General features: G+C 41.7%; 1 long non-coding RNA gene across 1 annotated transcript; it reads left to right on the top strand.

The window, feature by feature from the left end:
• The first annotated feature begins 217 nt into the window (after positions 1-217).
• On the top strand, positions 218-9,193 carry LOC116990234. The gene is made up of 3 exons (XR_004416485.1): positions 218-247; positions 1,640-1,710; positions 8,783-9,193. It is a non-coding gene; the product is annotated as an uncharacterized LOC116990234 (long non-coding RNA).
• The last annotated feature ends 1,777 nt before the right edge of the window (positions 9,194-10,970 follow it).

Below are 10,970 nucleotides of genomic sequence, written 5' to 3'. Positions count from 1 at the left end.
AGGATAAGTGAACACAATCTCTTTGCCGTGTACAAAAGATGGTGGTGATAGTGAGGTGAGACTTCCACTGCTGAATCACTATCGCTGAATTAAAATATGTACTCATTCCAGATTCTTTCATCCTCCTGCAGTCTGTACAGTAATATCAATCGGCTAATTGTGCTACGGATTCCTGCCCCTCCAATGGTTGTACTACTGATCGAAGAGGAAGATTTATCAGGAGCCCTGCTGCGGTTATGTTGCATAGGTGGGTTCAGAGGTGCCATGTGATTATGTATCCCATATAAATTACATGATTAAAAATCTGGTTATACATGGTTTAAAATTAATTTGCACAAGTTGTCTTTGAAAGCGAATCAGATGGTCGACACACTTTTGCCAACGTTACTGATTTGAATGTTGCCAAATCAACCTCAAAGTTGCTGTTGTTAAGCTAAAGTTCACTGACAAAAAGAAACATAGAAATTAGGTGCAGGATTAGGCCATTCGGCCCTTCGAGCCTGCACCGCCATTCAATATGATGATGGCTGATCATCCAACTCAGTATGCAGTACCTGCCTTCTCTCCATACCCTCTGATCCCCTTAGCCACAAGGGCCACATCTAACTCCCTCTTAAATATAGCCAATGAACTGGCCTCTGTGGCAGAGAGTTCCAGAGATTCACCAATCTCTGTGTGAAAAAAGTTTTTCTCATCTCGGTTTTAAAGGATTTCCCCCTTATCCTTAAGCTGTGACCCTTTGTCCTGGACTTCCCCAACATCGGGAACAATCTTCCTGCATCTAGCCTGTCCAACCCCTTAAGAATTTTGTAAGTTTCTATAAGATCCCCACTCAATCTCCTAAATTCTAGAGAGTATAAACCAAGTCTATCCAGTCTTTCTTCATAAGACAGTCCTGACATCCCAGGCATCAGTCTGGTGAACCTTCTCTGCACTCCCTCTATGGCAATAATGTCCTTCCTCAGATTTGGAGACCAAAAAAGAAAGGAATAGAACAAAGAACATTATGGCCCCATGGCTAACAATGTCTGTGCCGAGCATGATGCCAAGATAAACTAATCTCCTCTGCCTGCACGTGATCCATGCCCCTCCATTCCCTGCATATCCAGGTGCCAATCGAAGGATATCGAAGAATGCCATAGAACTGGTAAAAAAACTCATAAATAACTAATTGTCGAGTTCAGCATCTTAAATTGTTTTACTCACTCCCCTAACCAGCAGGTAGCGAATCAAAGTACTGCATTTCTGTTGTTTAGTCTTGGCCTTGATGCTTCCTGCAGCACCAAGTGATAATTACAGTTCTATAACAACAGCAAGACTCTCAATTTCACTGCCTACTAAGTTGGGAAGCAGTTTTGAGTGACGCTAAATATCTAGGCTTTGGATTAATTCCAGAGGATCCTCGAATGAAATTCAACTGTTGCAGCTCTACTTCGACACACATTGTTTGTAAAATCTTCACCCTCTCCTCTGGTTATCTCCTCTTTACACTCTCAGTCCTGGTGCAGGGTCTCGACAAGAGTCATAGATTATTCCCTTGCTTCCACAGTACTTGGAAGTACCTGCTGAGTTTCTCCAGTAATGTTGCAGTATAATAATGCTTTTGTCAATGATACCAGAAATTCTTTTCTCTCCACAGTCAAGGATGGACAGATTGCCTCTTTAAAGAACATTGGCAGGAATTTCGACACTCGTGCCCTGATGTCCAAGGTAAAATAGGGGGAAGCTTATTATTGGAATTAGCTTTTATTTCAATGTATTACAGGAGAACAATTTACTGAGCCGTTGTGTTGGTTACTGCACTGGATCTATCACTTCACATTCACTTTGCCCCTCATCGTTTAACCTCCCCACCATCTTTCAATTGAAAGAAAAACATTGTGGACGTTCCCCAAACAACAGCAGAGATTAGGCAACAGATGGTGTAATGTCAATGATAATGAAGGGATGTTGCTCATTTAGTGGAGATTACAGACTTTGTTTGTCTGAAAGTTTTTGCATGTTTTGGTCATTTTCTTGATCACTTTTAACAGAAATTTTCAACAACCAGCTTTTAATATTCATAAATTTGGAGCCAAATGGATTAATTTAGCAATAATTTGTGAATCTTGTCCTCTCCATAATAAAGGTTGCATAGCACCAGTGTAAGGAAATTACCTACTTGTTATCTCATTGATAGCTTTGTAAAAGTTGTTTTACTCTCACTAAATGGAAAAGTATATTATGTCTATTCTGTTGATCAAAAACCTTCCCTCAATGTTTTTGTCTTTTCCTGAAGTAAAATTTCACATTTTTCTTCCAATACTTAATCATTTTTACAACTCTTCTAGTGTATGCATATTTTTTTTAAACACAACACGGCGTTTTTGAAATGTTGGTTTTGTCACTCTATAAATATATTCGGTTTGTTTTTTGCTAGGACCTTTTAATGCAACATGATTTTTTGTATATTTGTAAGCCCAAATTCATTTTTTCCCGTTAGATTCTTAGATAGCTAGCCTAGAATTTTGGCACATCAGAAAAACAAGTGTTGCAAAGATGAAAATTGTATTAATGTGACATCATGTAATTTTGCACACATTTTTTGGTGCATTACATTAGTGAGTGATTTGATAACCTAACATCCAGCTCAGCAAAATAATGGCAAAGATCAAATGGGATCTGTTTTGGAACTGTACAAAAGGGACGGATTGTATCTTAACAGGTGGGGGACCAGCATTCTGGCAGGCAGGTTTGCCACTGCTACACGGGTGGTTTTAAACTGAATAAGGGGGGTGGGGTGTCAAATGGGATAGTTGAGGATGGAGTTAAAGGGAAAGAGAGTAAGGGGATAGAAACATAGAAAATAGGTGCAGGAGTAGGCCATTCGGCCCTTCGAGCCTGCACCACCATTAAATATGATCATGGCTGATCATCCAACTCAGTATCCTGTACCTGCTTTCTCTCCATTCCCGCTGATCCCTTTAGCTTGGTTAATGACCCCAGAATTAATGGGAAAGGAAGCTCATAAAGGGATAGGAGAGTATGGCCAAGTGTAATAGGGATCGATGTGAAAGGTGAGATGCGTAAGGAATTAAAAGTATTGTATATGAATGCGCGAAGTATAAGAAGTAAAGTAGTTGAGGTTGAGGCTCAGTTAGAGGTTGGTAGATATGATGTTGTGGGGATTACTGAGACCTGGCTGCAGGGGGATCGGGCCTTGGAACTTAATATTCAGGGTTATACATCCTATAGGAAGGACAGGCAGGTGGCCAGAGGAGGGGGGGGGGGGTAGCTCTGCTGGCGAGGGAGGGAATTCATCCCTTGCGAGGGAAGACATAGGGACTGACGAGGTAGAGTCACTGTGGATTGAGTTGAGGAATTGTAAAGGCAAGAAGACACTAATTGGTGTTATTTACAGACCCCCAAATAGTAGCCCGGATGTAGGGTGTAAGTTGCAGCCGGAGTTAAAACTGCCATGTAACAAAGGTAATGCCACTGTGGTGATGGGGGATTTCAATATGCAGGTAGACTGGGAAAATCAGGTCGGTTCAGGACCCCAAGAAAGGGAGTTTGTAGAATGCCTCCGAGATGGATTCTTAGAGCAGCTGGTAATGGAGCCGACCAGAGAAAAGGCAATTCTGGATTTAGTGTTGTCCAATGAACCAGATATGATAAGATAACTCGAGGTAAAGGAACTGCTTGGAGGTAGTGATCATAATATGATTAGTTTTAATCTGCAATTTGAGACGGAGAACGTTAAATCGGAAGTGGCAGTGATGCAGTTGAAGAAAGGGGACTATGAAGGCATGAGAGGGGAGCTGGCCAAAGTAGACTGGAAAGAGATCCTAGCAGGAATGACGGTGGAACAGCAATGGCAGGAATTTCTGGGCATAATCTGGAAGACGCAGGATAATTTCATTCCAAAAAGGAAGAAAGATTCTAAGAGGAGTAGGAGGCAACTGTGGCTGACAAGAGAAGTTAGGGATAGAATAAAACTAAAAGAAAAGATGTATAACACAGCAAAGAGCAGCTGGAAGCCAGAGAATTGGGAAACTTTCATAGGACAACAGAAGGAAACAAAACGGGCAATACGGGCTGAAAAGATGAAGTACGAGGGGAAGCTGGCTAGGAATATGAAGAAGGACAATAAAAGCTTCTTTAGATATGTTAAGGGAAAATGAGTAGCAAATTCAAATGTGGGTACCTTGAAGGCAGACACGGGTGAAATTATTATGGGCAACAAGGAAATGGCAGAAGAGTTGAACAGGTACTTCGGATCGGTCTTCACTAAGGAAGACACAAACAATCTCCCAGATGTACTGGAGGACAGAGGATCGAAGGGGGTAGAGGAACTGAAAGACATTTTCATTAGGCGAGAAATAGTATTGTGTAGGCTAATGGGACTGAAGGATGATAAATCCCCTGGGCCTGATGGTCTGCATCCCAGGGTCCTCGGGGAGGTGGCTCTAGAAATAGTGGATGCATTGGTGATCATTTTCCAATGTTCAATAGATTCAGGATCAGTTCCTGCGGATTGGAGGATAGCTAATGGCGAGTGGAGTGCCGCAAGGCTGTGTTGGGGCCGCAACTGTTTACCATATATATTAATGATTTGGAAGAGGGAATTAGGAGCAACTCTAGCAAGTTTGCGGATGACACAAAGCTGGGTGGCAGTGTGAACTGTGAAGAGGATGTTAGGAGGTTGCATGGTGACCTGGACAAGTTGAGTGAGTGGGCAAGATGCGTGGCAGATGCAGTTTAATATAGATAAATGTGAGGTTATCCACTTTGGCGGCAAAAACAAGGGGGCAGATTATTATCTCACTGGGATTAGGTTAGGTAAGGGGGAGGTACAGCGAGACCTGGGTGTCCTTGTACACCGGTCACTGAAACTTGGCGTGCAGGTACAGCAGGCAATGAAGAAAGCTAATGGAATGTTGACCTTCATAACAAGAGGATTTCAGTATAGGAGTAAATAGGTTCTTCTGCAGTTGTATAGGGCTCTGGTGAGACCACATCTGGAGTATTGTGTGCAGTTTTGGTCTCCTAATTTGAGGAAGGACATCCTTGTGATTGAGGCAGTGCACCGTAGGTTCACGAGATTGATACCTGGCATGGCGGGACTGTCATATGAGGAAAGATTGAAAAGACTAGGCTTGTATTCACTGGAGTTTAGAAGGGTAAGGGGGGATCTTATAGAAACATATAAAATTATAAAAGTACTGGACAAGCTAGATGCAGGAAAAATGTTCCCAATGTTGGGCGAGTCCAGAACCAGGGGCCACAATCTTAGAATAAACAGGAGGTCATTTAAGACTGAGGTGAGAAAAAACTTTTTCACCCAGAGAGTTGTAAATTAATGGAATTCCCTGCCACAGAGGGCAGTGGAGGCCAAGTCACTGGATGGATTTAAGAGAGAGTTAGATAGAGCTCTAGGGGCTAGTGGAGTCAAGGGCTATGGGGAGAAGGCAGGCACGGGTTATTGATAGGGGACGATCAGCCATGATCACAATGAATGGCTGGCTCGAAGGGCCAAATGGCCTCCTCCTGCACCTATTTTCTATGTTTCTGTTTCATCTCCAGGGAGATTTTCAATGACGTTGGTCTAAATAACGACTGCCATTGATCACGGAGAAGAACCAGCTTTTATTAATCAAGCTGAAACTGAATATCGTTAAAGAACAAATCTATGTTCTTGTAGTCTGATTGTTGCATGCTGTAAGCATGTTTATAGAACAGTACAGCACAAGAACAGATCCTTTGGGCCACAGTGTCTGTGTTGAACATGATGCCAAGACCATCTCTTGCTTACCTGTGCCTACATTCCCTGCACATTCATGTGCCTATCAAAGAGCCACTTAAATGCCACTATCGCATCTGTCTCATCCCCAACCTTGGCAGCACATTTTAGGCACTCAACACCCTCGGTGTAAAAAATAAAATAAAAATAGATCTATAAAGATTGTCCTCCACATTGCATTCAAACTTTGCAGCCCACACCTTAAAGCTATGCCCGCTAGTATTTGATTATCCGTTCTGCAGATTAAAAAGATTCTGACTGTATCTGATCTATGCCACTCATTTTATATACTTCTATCAGGTCTCGGTGAAACCTCTGACGTTCGAGAGAAAACAATCTGAATTCTGAATAACCTCTCCCTGTCGCCAATACCTCCTAACCCAGACAAACTTAACACTTCCAGACATTTGCAATCACAAATATCTCGTAGTGCCTCTGGATCATACACTCCTAATCATGGTTGTCAAGAAGTTAGTCCTCAAGACAACATAGGTTAGTATTTATTTCTGGAGAGGCGGAATTACAATTTCAAAGTTACTGAATTTTGATTTTGCTACATATGTGGAAAGAAGTATGACTTTACATGGAAGCATTGGAGAGGATACAAACATGATCAACAGGTGTGGTACCAAAATTGGGAATTACTACTCATCTTTTGAACAATGAGTTAATTTGGCTGGGAACAACAGGAACTTAACAATATACTTGAATTCTCCATTTCACCCACTACCGACCCTTACAGACAACCATGGCTTATTCCAGACCCAACCATATGTCACTTTAACCACTTCTTTGCTGTGGGGAGCCAGGAAAGGGCTGAGGCCCTCATTCAGGTTCCCAGTGTAGTAGTGGAGAGGGCAGCGAATCATACTAAGTTCCTTACACAGCAGTGTCATCACTGACATATCTAAACAATAAAGCAATGATGATCTATTTTAGCATAATTCCACTCCATTATTCCATTCCTGGACACATCCTGAGCAGTAAACAAGATGCTGCGTAGCATCAATCCTTTAACTTGGGTCCTTTCACTTTGTTTGATTCTGTGTGGCACTTTAATGAAGGCCTTAGAAACATCTCTGGTTCTGATGTATCTTTTGCAGGTTAAGAGTTGTGTAGACGAGGCGGCCATTTCACCAAACATTTTCGCTTGTTTCGCCAAGGCCTGCATCTGTTTTTTGTGCCCCCCGTTCTCTCTTTTCTCCCTCCCCCCCCCCCCAGATGCACTCTAATTTCTCCCCCCCTCTTTAACCCTCTCCGTCCTATCTATATAGAAACAGAAAATATGTGCATGATTAGGCAATTCAGCCCTTGCAGCCAGAACCACCATTCAATATTATCATGGCTGATCATCCAGATTCGTAACCTTGTTCCTGCTTTCTCCCCATATCCCTTGATTCCATTAGCCTTAAGTGCTATATCTAACTCTCTCTTGATTTGCCCGACACTGCCACCGGTGGCAGAGAATTCTACAGATTCACAACTCTCTGGGTGAAAAGGTTTTTCCTCATCTCAGTCCTAAATGGCCTATCCCTTATTCTCTCCCAACATGGGGAAAATTTTTCCTGCATCTAGCCTGTCCAATCTGCCAATAAAACCTCCTCGCCTGTATCCATCTATAACTTGCTTTGTCTCCTCCTACATCTTTTTCAGCTTTCTCACCTTCCCTATTACAACCAAAAAAAAATCACCTATTCATTCCGTTCAGTGATGTAGCCTGACCTGCTGAGTTATACCAGCACTGTATCAGGGCTTTTTTTTTATCTCTGTTGCCAACCGGGCAACCTAGGCAGCTTTTTCGGTTGCCAAATGACAGTTTAGGTGGTCATTTAAGACGGCTTGCATGGCGTGTGTGGTAATGTGTTCGGACGAAGTGCGCAGTTACCAGTCAGAATTATGCTCATTGAAGCATTCACATATTATTTCTGCTTCAAATAAAGTCACAAACTAAACATATTCACCAATCAAGACATGATATATACCACAATAACATGCAGCAAAATTATAATACAGTATCTCAACTCTTTTTACACGTTGCAATGAATGCAATTTCTATTATTTCTTTCCACTTCCAAACAAATGTGGTTGGATGATTCAGCGTATGATCAACCCGTGTCAATAAATCCTGGACCATGGTAACATATATGCTTAACCATGCACACTACAGATTGATGCAAGCATGTTTTCTGTGAAGGACCGAAAATTATCATGACATGGCCATAGCATGGGTCGTTATTGGTACATAAACTCTCTTGCTTCCCACATAATTTATCCACAACAAAATATACAGGTTGCAAGGAAATTTCTAAAGGCATTTTATGATAATAGCTGTTAAAACCGACGATACCCACCTGACAGCATTACACTAAATGACAAGAACTGTCTGTGGAATTCTCTGTCTCAGAGGGCGGTGGAGGCCGGTTCTCTGTATACTATCAAGAGAGAACTAGATAGGGTTTTAAAGATAGCGTAGTCAGGGGATATGGGGAGCAGGCAGGAACGGGGTACTGATTGGGGATGATCAGCGATGATCACATTGAATGGCGGTGCTGGCTCGAAGGGCCGAATGGCCTACTCCTGCACCTATTGTCTATTGTCTATCAGAGATGGCCAAATGACATAACTGCAGCAAATGTTCTTTTGGCAATATGTTTAAAGGTGTCAAAAAGCCACATTACCGCCATTCAGATTAGATGTATGTGTTGTGAACAGCAATGAAGATACCAAGTTTGTACGCACCAGATTAAATAATAAATTATTGATAAATGCTGTTTCCATCATTCCCACTTTGGCAATTGGGCAACCGTTAATTTCGAGCCCTGCTGTATGATTTATCTTTGGTGTGCTAGTTGTAAATGTGCGTGGCATCTGCTAAATTATTTAGTTTTTATGTACCCTGCTACCATATCTTTAATTTAAGTCCACAGTCTAGCATTTCCCGAATGCTGATGCCAGCCTAACTGACCTGCAGTTCCTCATTTTCTATCTCCCTCTCTCCAGAAAAAGTGAGGCGTCATTTGCTCTCTTCCAATTTGTGTGAACCATTCTGCAACCTACGGAATTTTGGAAGATGATGAACAGTGCGCCTGCCTGAAAGGCTACGGATCAAGTTCTGGAATTTGGGCAGCTATTTTCCAGCCGGCACGGACTCCATCTTCTATGTCGTCAACTCTACGATTCCTTGAAACTGGCAAGACGTCTGATTCACACAACACAGTGGAAACCTGGAGCGATCTCCCCAAAAGGCTTTTTGGATGCTGTGGGTCAGTTGGTACTTTCACTGCCATGTTCGATAGGAATTTTGGTGGGAGGGTTAATGAGGGATTTGGAGCAAATGTGCATAAATTAATCTGAGCACAGGCCTTCCCTGACTAACAAATGGATTCCATTTGTACAGATGTTGATTTTTGTACGTCAGAAAATAGGCAAAAATCACTCTATGTTTACCAATTTGTAATGAATGGCATTAAAAAACACATAATGCTGTACATCGGACTTTTGAATTTAATATTGGAGCTTTTCTGCATGTATGGGCTTCTCGTAAGTGGGGCATTTGTTACTCTGGGATGGCCTGTGTACTGCTCTGTCATTGTCTAATTGAATGTCAAGAAAAATATTAGAGGAACTGAATTGATTATGCTTTTAGCTTTGAAGAGGGATGTTGTGCAGATCATCTAATTGAGGTATAGAAAAGTATTTATGGCACGGAATATAATGTTATATTCAGGAGGGAGGGACGGAATGCTGAGGCACAACAAATTTGCCATATGCTTGTTTAGTTTCTGTAATGAAGAATGAATTGTAATCTGGCAAGCAAAGTCATTAATGGATTGTCTCACGATTCCCAGGCATACTTTACACATGCCTGGCTATTTCACGTAATAGATCAAAAGTATTGCCTTTGATTCTTTTTCACTATATCAGTATCCCTTGGTTGGAAACCTTTATGCCTTTGGCAAGAAGCGTATGTACGTGACTGATCTATGAACACTTCTTTTAACCTTCTCTAAGCACGACAATCCAACTTTCTTTAGATATTTCATGGAAGTGAAGCCTTTCATCTTGATACCATTCTTGTTGTTTAATGCAGTCGAACAGACTTGTGTAAAAGAGATTTGTAAAAATGTAGCATACCTTGCTTTTATACTTTGCTTCTCTGTTCCAAAGGTTCGGTGTTTTAAACTGACTACTCAACCAACTTGTTCTGCAATTGTTAAAAATTGCCTTTGTACATCTGCAGCGGTCTCTGTCCCAACATCCCCCATACAACTGTACCATTTAGTTTACATGGAATTCTAGAGGTGAGAGCTGGTTCCTTCTCCGTTGCTAATGTAGCACATCGTGCAGTGTAGCATTGAATCCACTGATGAGGTGATGTGGAATGCTTGGTTTTAGGTACTGGTCATTCCAACCAATGACAGGACTCAGACACAAGTCATAGACAACTCTAGACTGTCATTAGAACATTGGACATTAAAAACTACTGTAGAATTGCATGTAAACATGGGTGACAAACTGCATTAATATTTCCCATCATTACAAGCATCTGATAATACCACAAAATACTCCTTCCAGAAGTATGCAAAACACTTTTGCTTTAATTAAACTAATAATCCCATTACAAATTGCCTTACTTGCAAAGCCTAGATGTTTTTGTGTCACCGTCAGAGTGGTAAATGTGACGTATCCTGCCTGAGTAATCGATTTTAAATGCATTTTCAAGTTCAAAAGTCATTCGAGTTTATTTAACCATTTGCCCCATTGAGTCAACTCCGCCATTTAATCATGGCTCATCTATCTTTCCTTCCCGACCCCATTCTCCTACTTTCTCCCATAACCTTTGACACCCTTCCTAATCAAGAACATGTCAATCTCTGCTTTAAGTATACCCAATGACATGGCCTCCACAGCCACCTGTGGCAATGAATTCCACAGATTCACCACTCTCTGACTGAAGAAATTCATCCTTATCTTTCTATAGGTATGTCCTTTTATTCCGAGGCTGTGCCCTGTGGTCCGAGACGCTCCCACTAGTGGAAATATCCTCTCCACATCCACCCTATCCAGGCCTATCATTATTCTGTAAGTTTCAATGAGGTCCTCTCTTGTCCTTCCAAACTCCAGTGAGTACAGGTCTTGAGTGGTCAAACGCTCATACATTAACCCAATCATTCCTAAAATCATTCTC

The sequence above is a fragment of the Amblyraja radiata genome, chromosome 30 (genome assembly GCF_010909765.2).
Source record: "Amblyraja radiata isolate CabotCenter1 chromosome 30, sAmbRad1.1.pri, whole genome shotgun sequence".
NCBI classification, from domain to species: domain Eukaryota; kingdom Metazoa; phylum Chordata; class Chondrichthyes; order Rajiformes; family Rajidae; genus Amblyraja; species Amblyraja radiata.
Note: the sequence above shows the minus strand (reverse complement) of the source record. Positions and strands in the feature narration are given on the sequence as shown.